This window comes from Mesoplodon mirus, assembly GCF_964341445.2.
Source record: "Mesoplodon mirus genome assembly, chromosome: X".
NCBI classification, from domain to species: Eukaryota; Metazoa; Chordata; class Mammalia; order Artiodactyla; family Ziphiidae; genus Mesoplodon; species Mesoplodon mirus.
The window spans coordinates 37,807,934-37,817,580 of record NC_138981.1 but is presented as its reverse complement, the minus strand read 5'-3'; the positions used below and the strand labels follow the sequence as shown (position 1 = coordinate 37,817,580).

The following is a 9,647-nucleotide window of genomic DNA, read 5'->3' as shown; positions in this document are numbered from 1 at the left end:
AACCCTGTGTATGAAAAAAGACATCATGAACAATGTCTAAGATAAATGACACACTGGGAGAAAATATGTGGAGAAGGTGAAAGCAAACACCACAATGCCACATGGAAGGGGTATGAAGAGCAGATTTTATTGGGAAATTTTTCAAGTAAATGCTCAGCAAGATGAGGTACATGGACCCTGTGCTCTCATCAGTCCACGGAAAGGAGCTGGGACTCTGGATGTAGGATGCACAGTGGGCTATGATCCAGGAAGGGACCCTACCCCTCCCCACTCTGGATGCTACCTTTCAATTGTGTAAGATTGGAGAGGCTTTACATACAGGGAACAGTCAAGACTTGGAGGTATGCGGCTGGAGGAAGGGGAGCCCTCAGCCCAATGCGAAGTTGGGTTCAGTCACAGCCACTCCCACTAGGGGGAAGGTGGGAGTCCTCAGCCTGAGCAGGCAACAAGAGAAGGGTTCCAGGAGTCACCATTGGACCATTCTGCTTGTCACTCCACAAAATGTTTGCAACATACATAACAGGCAAAATGTTACCATCTCTGATAAGCAAAGAGTTTCTACAAATTAGAAAAAACATAGTCCAATAAAATATAAGCAAAATAGGACTTCCCTGGTGGCGCAGTGGTTAAGAATCTTCCTACCAATGCAGGGGACACAGGTTCGAGCCCTGGTCCGGGAAGATCCCACATGCCGTGGAGCAACTAAGCCCGTACGTCACAACTACTGAGCCTGTGCTCTAGAGCTCATGAGCCACAACTACCGAGTCTGCGTGCCACAACTACGGAAGCCCACGTGCCTAGAGCCTGTGCTCCACAACAAGAGAAGCCACTGCAATGAGAAGCCCACGCACCTCAACGAACAGTAGGCCCCGCTCGCTGCAAATAGAGAAAGCCCGCGCGCAGCAACAAAGACCCAAGGCAGCCAAACATAAATTTTAAAAATTAATTAATTTAAAAAAAATAAGCAAAATATAGGAACACAAATCACAGATGAAGTATACAAGACCCCAAAACATATGAAAAGATGCTCAATTTCACCCAATGATAAGAGTAATGCAAAATTAGGGACTTCCCTGGTGGTCCAGTGGTTAAGAATCCGCCTTCCAATGCAGGGGACGCGGGTTCGAGCCCTTAGGGAACTAAGATTCCACATGCCGCGGGGCAACTAAGCCCGCATGCCACAAACTACAGAGCCCACATGTGCTCTGGAGCCTACGCGGCACAACTAGAGCGAAGCCTGTGCACCGCAACAAAAGATCCCCCATGCCGCAACTAAGACCCGATGCAGCCAAAAATAAAATTAAATAAATAAAACTTTTAAAAAGGAGTAATGCAAAATAAAAACCAAAATGAAATACCATTTTTAACCTGTTCCACTGGCAGAAAAATTGAAACAACTGACAATAGCTCATGTTGGTGGGAGGGTAAATTGGTTCAGCATTTTGGGGTAAAGCAACTTGGCAATATCTTTCACAACTGTTAAGTGTGTAACTCCTCCTTGCTCAATATTCCCTACAGAAATAAATCTTAAGGAAACACGAAAACTCAAGGAGACATGAACTAGTTCATTCCAAAAATATTTATTGCATGCTGTTCCAGGTACTGAGGGCTGTTCCAGGTGTTGGTACCTTTCCAGGTGCTAGGAGATGTAGCAGTGAAAAAACAAGTCCCTGGTCACATCCTAATGGAGGACACAAAATCTTGTGGGCAAATGAGGTACCATTACACTCACCAGGGATGCTACAAGTAAAAAGACTGACAATGTTGAGTGCTGATAAGAATATGGAGCAACCAGAACTCTCATACTTTGCTGGTAGGCATGTAGAACAATTTGTCAGTTTCCTATAAAGCAAAATATACACTTATCATATAACCCTGTATTAGCACTCAGATATTTACCCAGAAGAAAGGAAAACCTATGACCACAAATCCTTGTAGATGAACATTCATAGCACTTTTACTCATAATAGCCCCAAGTATAACTGACCCAAATGTCCATCAACAGAAGCATAGACAGATTGTGATATATCCATACAGTGATAGACTACACAGCAATAAAAAGGAATTAACTATAGGTACACACAACATGGATGAACCTCAAAAATATGCTGAACAAAATATTATGCAGTCACATGAGTGCATCCTATATGATTCTACTTATATGGAACACCAGAAAAGACAAAAACTGATCTCTAATGGCAAAGAAAATCAGTGCTTGCCTGGGGCTGGGGGTGGGAGGAGGGGATTGACTGCAAAGGGAGCACAAGGAAAATCTAGGGTGATGAAAATGTTCTAGACTTTGATTATGGTGGTGGTTACATGGGTGGTGGTCACATGGGTTACGTTTGTCAAATCTCATCAATCTGTACACTTAAAATGGGTCTAATTTATCATATGTAAATATCCATCACTAAAGTTGATTAAAAGAAAATGTGTGGGTGGCTTCTTGCTGTCTATGGCACAATCCCACCCACAAAACCTTCTGGAGGCAAGAGCATGGCTTCTATCTCATGGCCTCCAAATAAGGCACCAAGGGCCATGCTAGAATGTGTGAGAGACACTGAACCCCACAGTCACACAGAGGAGGACACAAGGGGACACCTGGCAGGAAGTGCTCTCTCTCTCAGGAAGTGCAAGATAGTGTTTTGATCAGAGGCAGCAGATGTGAACTGAAAGAGTACTGCTCTATGATGTTAAGGACTCATTGCCCTAAAGCTGAATCCAAGATTTAAAAACTATACCTAATTATGTGTCACCCTATGGTTTATGTGTCTAACCAAAGTTGCTCTTGTCCTTGGTACCTATTGCCACATCACGCACCCAAACCTAGGGGCTTTAGTACAACAACTCGTTACTCTCTCTCACGGTTCTGTGAGTTGACTGGGCTCAGCTGGGGGGTTTTTACTCTGAGTGTCTTGTGCAGCTGCAGGCAGGTGTTGGCTGGGGCTGGAGTCTTGAAGGTTTAACCCAGCTGGACATCCAAAATGGCACACACACGGGGCTGGCAGTTAATATTGGCTGCTGGCTGGGAACTTAACTGGGGCTTCAACTGGAATGCCTTAAGTGTGGCCTGTCCATTGTAGTTTGGGCTTCTCACAGCATGGTGGCTAGCTTCCAAGAGGGAGTGTCCCCAAAGTGAGCATTCTAGTAGGCTTAGGAAGCTTCAAGTCTTTCTGTGATCCTGTCCTGAAAAAACCACACAGCATCACTTCCACCTCATTCTCTCAGTCAAAGCAGGCATAGGACCCACCTGGGTTCAAAGGGGTAGAGACACAGACCTCTCTACTTGATGGGAGAGGGACAGGTCACACTGCAGAAAAACATGTGGGATATTGTGGCAGCTGCCTTTTAAAAATGCAACCCACCCCAAATACATAGCGAAACCTCATTTTTCTTTGCTCTTCAATGTAGTTTTAAGTTGGGCTCCAACAATTTTGACTAAGGGCAAAGGTTTGAGAAAGGCAGGATTACACTGGTGGTCAGCCCAGTGGGATGGAGGTCTTATTATTTACACACTAGTAGTATTAGGTATTACAGAAGTTAGTGCCTCCAAAACTGTTTGCTTTTCCTCTACAGCACTTAGAGGGCTTAGTAGTGTCTCTCTTACTCCAGGAGTCCCCTCTGCTGTTAGCCCTCACCCTTCCCTCAGGATCAACCTAATCCAGAAGATATTTCTCTGGGCCACACCTGACTCTACAATCGCATCTCCCAGCATTTCAGTCTCTGTACACTTCCCTACAGGCATTTAGAGTTATTTTGTAGAGCTGGGTTGCAATGCCTCATTACACCAACAGGTGGCAACCTAACATCTGACCCAGGCTTGTATTTTAGGGAAAGGGGATGTGGAATACGGTCGGGGAGAAAGAAAGGCAGCAAAGGAAGTATCTAACGTTCCTGTGCTGCAGTCTGCAATTTTCGAGTTTGAAATATTAATTGTTCTAAAATACCCTTTTCATCAAGCTTTGAAGTTTGATAACACCGGTTTTCTCCCGAACAAAGGACATCTATGAGAGCTGTACTGAATGTTCCAGAGGGAGCCTCGATAATCCAAGATTTCATCCAATATCCCGACTCATTTTAGAGCCAGTCAGCAATCCATAATGGATAAGCCACTCTGCCAAGGGCACTCTATTAGACTCTTAAAGTGGGCCATGACAAGGAAGAAATCCAGTCTCTAGTTTCAAGGTGCCTACATGGTAACTTTCAAGACACCTCCAAGACAGTGTGTAATCAACTTAAACCTGGCAACTGAGGGCCCAGGTGTGGGCCAGTGGGAGCCTATGATTGCCCTAGCAGGGGGGGAGGGGAGAGGGGCCAACGTGCGGAGGGACAGAGTGGGAGGGCCAAAAGGAAACCGGGTGTTGATGCACACAGGATACAGTTGGGCAAAACGTCAGAGGGAAATGGAGAGAAAAAAAAAAAACAGTGTAAAGTGTGTTGCAGGAAAAGACAGGACTTGATTTGAATGGAGGGTACAGACCCTAATTTCAAATTATAAGATGTTAGTGCCAATAGGAACCCCAGAGACTATCCAGCCCCAAGCTCATTAGCTAGGAGGGCCACTGTCGGTTAGCGGCACGCCTGGACTGGAATATGGCACCCTGACTTCCACATGAGGTCTCTCTCCAAGTTTTGAGTGAGGATGATGTAACACAGGCAGAGGAACAGTTATTAGTCAGAATTTCCAACAGGCAGTAACCTCTCCTCTTTTTCACCGAGTTCAGCTCAGTTTGGCAAATCCCTGAGTGACCTCGGGGAGGCTGCTTCTCCTCTGAGCCTCATTTCCTTCTCTTATCAAATGCTTTCTGTACGCTTTGTGCTATTCCTGATGCTTTATATGTTAATTCATTTTGTCACCGCTACAGTTGTCTGAGGTAGGTATGATGATTACTATCCCCATGTGACAGATGAGGAAACTGAGGCAGAGGTTTAGTAAACTTGTCCAAGGTCACACAGCTAGGAAGTGGTGGAGAACTGGTTCAAACTGGGGCTGTCTGGCTTCAAATGTGTGCGCTCAACCACTAGGTAATCCTGCCTTTCAGCTGGCAGGGCTGGACTAGATGCCCTCCAAGGTCCCTTCCAGGGCTGACTTGGTAAGCTTCTACCCACTTGCTTCCTCTAGGACTGGTCCAGGACAACCCAGGAGAGTTCGAGGAAAAAGTCCTCCCCGAATGGCCATGTATCTATCCTTCTGCTCTGGGGCCCATTTTACAACTCTAGACATCATGCAAAAGGCCAGTGGAGACGATCAGAATCCTGAGATGAGAGACAAACGTGGAGGGCAATGGAAGAACTTGCCTTTTTCAACCCGTTCATCTTCGTTGTTGCTTCTCTCAGTGGCTGTTCTTATGCACAGAGGGTCCACTTTTCCAAATGTGATGTTTAAACTGCAGCAGAGAGAAAGCCAAATAAACACAGAATGGTCGGCCAAGGGCCCGTACTTTCTATTCCCTGGTTACAAAGTAAAATTAGCTAGCTGGTGGCCAGGGCTGGGAGATTTATTTTGGTCTGAAGTCAACCCACAGATTAACAATATTGGCGAGAACTATACAGGAGGGGAAAATATTTTGGACAAGGCTGCATATGTTTGCAGATACATCATCCGCCTCTGCGCAGCAGCCAAGGTTAAAGAGAATGGGAGTCAGGAGCAGGCCGCGCTGTGTCCCTTCTGTGAACAGTCGGTTTTCTCCTGCACGATGCCAGCTCTCGCCCTCTGAGAGCAGTTGCGCGGTACATCGCAGGAGACGGGGAAGGTGGCCGGGAAAGCACACTCCCCATCTTTGAGAAGATGCTCTTGCTCATCTTTTATCCCTCCTTTCCTTCCAAGACCTACATTCCATTCTGAGGGTAATTCTAGGGCAAGAGCAATTTCCGGATTCTCAAGGACTCACCGAGGGTAGTGTCAGAAGAAATTATCCAAAATTGGAAATAGGCGCAAGACATTATTGGGTGTTCTGGCTGCACCGTGCGGGGCTGGAACCTTTGATTGGTTTCCTATTGACTGGGCTATTTTACAATCCCATGGCTGCAGAGGTTGGTTAACTTTCAGATTTTTGTCTGGTAGAGATGCAAATAATTTCTAACCTAGCTATCTCACCCCAAAATTCTTCTATTAAGCTGCCTATAAATACCTAGCCCCTCACATCCTCACGGTGACCGGCTTTAACATCTTAGAGGGTCCCCTCATTAATGAATGAGCTAAATCAAATCTTTGACATACGGTCATTTTATATTTGCACGAGAGTCAAGTGTTTCCACCTGTGTGAAATTCCACTTTAACACGGGAATTCCACTTTCACACGACATTTTTTTCTGGCCTCTTTGTCATCCCACCTCAAGCCCCAGGTTCAAGACCCCATACTCCTCAGGGTGGACACAGCACTTCGACAGCCGGCAGCCAACCTGGCCCCCTTTGTGGCGATGGGGCCGCAGAGAAGACCCTGGCCCCTGGCCTCGCTCATCTCCACCCTGCCCTGGAGTATGCTGGTCCTTCAGGGAACAGCCATGGGTAGGGAAAGGGGTCCAGGACCCCCCCACCCCCCAGGAGTCACAAGGCCTCTTTTAGAGAGCTCATGAGCTTGGGCAAAAGAAGGCATCAATTCTCTGACTCTGCGGAAGTGATGTCATTCTCAAAATGGGAATAGTCATTTCTACGTTGCACATTTCACAGGGAGTTTCTAAAGTGCTTCTCAAAGTTTAATGTGCATATGACTCACCTGGGGGAGTCTTAATATAGAAATTCCGATTCGACAGGTCTGGGGAGCATCTGAGGGCGTCCTAACAGCCTCTTAGGTGAGGCTGCTGCTGGTCCGCGGGCCTTTAGAGTAGCAAGGTTCTGGGGCTGTTGGGAGAGCCTGCCCTTTGAAAATCCCAGGGCACAGCAAACATACCTTTGAGGAGTTAACGATTTACACTTAGGGCTCCACTCCCACAGGGCATAGGGCCACAGGTCTACATAAATCCCAGGAACCGCCATCTCCTAAACCCATGGTGTGCCTGGGCCCGTTACTCGCCTGACCTCCCTTAATCCCCACAACCAGCCTGGAAGTAATTCCAATTTTACTAAAGAGGAAACTGAGGTGCACACCAGTTACGTAACAGCGCTGGCTTTTGGAACCGGGTTTGCCGAGCTCTAACCACATTACCACACAGCTTCCTTCCTCCATCATGGCCTCGCAGGGCCGGGCGCCTCGGCCACATCTGCGGGGGCGTTCGAAAGGGACAAGGGAGAACTCTCCTTCTCACCACGTGGCCCCCATTGCCCTCGCATTCCCTGGATAATTCCTCCACCCTCTCCCCCTGCAGCTGTCAGAGGGAGGGAGGGCGCGACTTCTGATTAATTCCACAGCAGACAAATGTTCCTTGAGAACCCGTGGTTGGCAGAGCTTGTTTCTTCACCCTGGAGAGGAATATGGAGAAATTCAAAGAAAGAAAACAGATCTCTGCCTTCAAGGAGGTTAGAATCCAGTGGAGAAGCTATCATGTAGATACACTACTGCAATACAAATTCAGATTGTCCCTGCCAGCCCTTTTGTTTGGGGAGCCCCTCTCTCCTCTGGGTAGGGCCCCTGTTTATCAGCAGACCTTTTGGTCTGCAAAGATAATCCTTCTGAGTTTTTTTTAATGGGACTGGGGTGGGGGGGAGGACAAGGCAGGTGGCAGACGGGGGCAGGGGGAGGGAGGTTGTGAGCGGCAATTAGAGTCTATTCGGTTGACGGTGTGTGCTCCCAGGGACCCAGGGACTGGGTGCTCCTTTGGCAAATGTAAATATCAAACCAATAAATGCTAATGTAGCATGAAAAAGTGCTGATCTGGGAGAAAGTTCCAATCATTTAGAGAGCTTGTCGCAGAAAGCATTTAGGTGTTCCGGCTGCAAGGGAGCTGGGGAGGGAATCAAGGGGATGGAATTCGGAGCTCCCTTCTGGGTGGTAGTACTACCCTGGCCACCCATTCCAGGAAAAAGGGAACCAGCAAAGAGGGTCATGGCAAGGTGCTGGGGAGCGGGGGACAGTAAATAAGACAAAGCCAGAAAAGGGGGTCAAGTTCCTGAACATCTGGCACGAGAAGAGGGAGATAGCAAAGAGCCGTTATCAAGATCTCTGTGAACTTGACACCTGCCTCCATGGGTCTTTGCCCAAGGTCACTGTCATCCTGACGGGTTTCCTGAATGTGGCCCCAGCCACATCAGCCTGCCTTCAGGGACCGCTTTCTGATTGATGGCTCTGATCTCTCTGTCCCTCACCCCCTAGTCCCACCCCACCATACGCCACACTTCTAACACACCTGTCAAGACCACACACACACCACCACCACCCCCGCCCAAAGTCTGCCACACCTACCCACCTCACAGAGGCCCTGGAGGAACTCTGCAAATTCTTATGAACTTGATCCAATACAAATGGCCATTAAGGGACCTGTGAGATGAGAAAGCAGGGAAGTATGTGGGAGAGAAGACTCAGCTGGGTTCCAGGCCTGGCTCTGCCAGCTCTTTGACCTTAGAAAACATATCACACCTCTCTGAGCCTGGAAGCCTCAGCTGCTTCATCTGTAGAATGGGAATAACAACTCCCCCCTGGACAATTAAATGAGACAGTGATATATGTGCAAGGGCCTGGTAGCCTACACATCCAGCTGGTCGCAGGGCAGGTTGCCTGGGAGACGAGCAGCAGTGGGGGCCTCCACAGCCAGACCCCCCATGTGAATAACATCACACTCTGCCGGGCCCCAGGCTTGCCGGGTTCTCTTTCTGGCCCCAGGACACTGAGCGAACACCTGAAGCCTCCTTACAGCACGGCTGCCTCTGAACATCAGAGAGAAAGAATGTCCAGAGGGAAAACCACTCATCCACCGTCCCTGCCTCCTGCTCTCTAACCCAATCTGGCTATCTGATCCGGTCAAGTTTACATCTAAATATCTCTGGAACCTGCCTCTTCCCTTTCCTTACATCCCTTTCCCAGAGCTGCCGCCTTGGCTCAGATCCTCTTCACTTTTGCCCGGAAACCTGCAGGCTCCCCACTTCAGTCTCCTCAACCCAGCCCCCTCTTCCTCGTGGCTGCCTCTGTTACCCCACTGCTCTGCTTCCACCGTCTTTCGGCCTCATCGGGCCCTGCCCTCACAGCCCAGCCCTCCCGCTCAGAGGCCCCAGAACCTGCTCCCGCACCTCAGGACCTTTGCATCTGCTACTTAAACAGGACAGCAACTTTGACCCGTCCTTTCTGGCCCAGCTGGAAACCCCGGCCCGTAGGTTACCCTCAGTGGGATGTGAGCTCCTTCCCATGCACTTTCTTCTCTCAGGGTTCGCACAGCTCTCAGCCTGGTAGGACAGTTATTTGGGTTTTCATGAACATGGACTCCCTCAGAACGCGCTCAGAAGCCCAAGGTCAAGCTCTGGAAGGAGAGTTTCCGGTAAGGAAGGGAAGCTGGGTCCTGAGCCTTAGCGGCTGTCTCTCCCTGATTCTTCCTTTCCACAACCTTGGGATCCTCTTTGAGACCTTGAGCCCGCTGTCGACCTAGGCAGAGGCATGAAAAGACCTTCCAGAACAATGTCAAGGGACTAGGGCAGAATAGTTAAGGCAGCTCTCAGTCTTTCAAACCCTCACAGAATGCTCTGAGCCAGGCCAAGCTCTGGAGATACAGCGAAGACCAAG

General features: G+C 48.6%; 1 long non-coding RNA gene across 1 annotated transcript; it reads right to left on the bottom strand.

The window, feature by feature from the left end:
* Window positions 1-7,325: 7,325 nt before the first annotated feature.
* Window positions 7,326-9,355, bottom strand: LOC309797258. The gene is made up of 3 exons (XR_014292571.1): window positions 9,250-9,355; window positions 8,344-8,414; window positions 7,326-7,399 (listed from the first exon to the last, which is right to left on the bottom strand). It is a non-coding gene; the product is annotated as an uncharacterized lncRNA (long non-coding RNA).
* Between the last annotated feature and the right edge of the window lie 292 nt (window positions 9,356-9,647).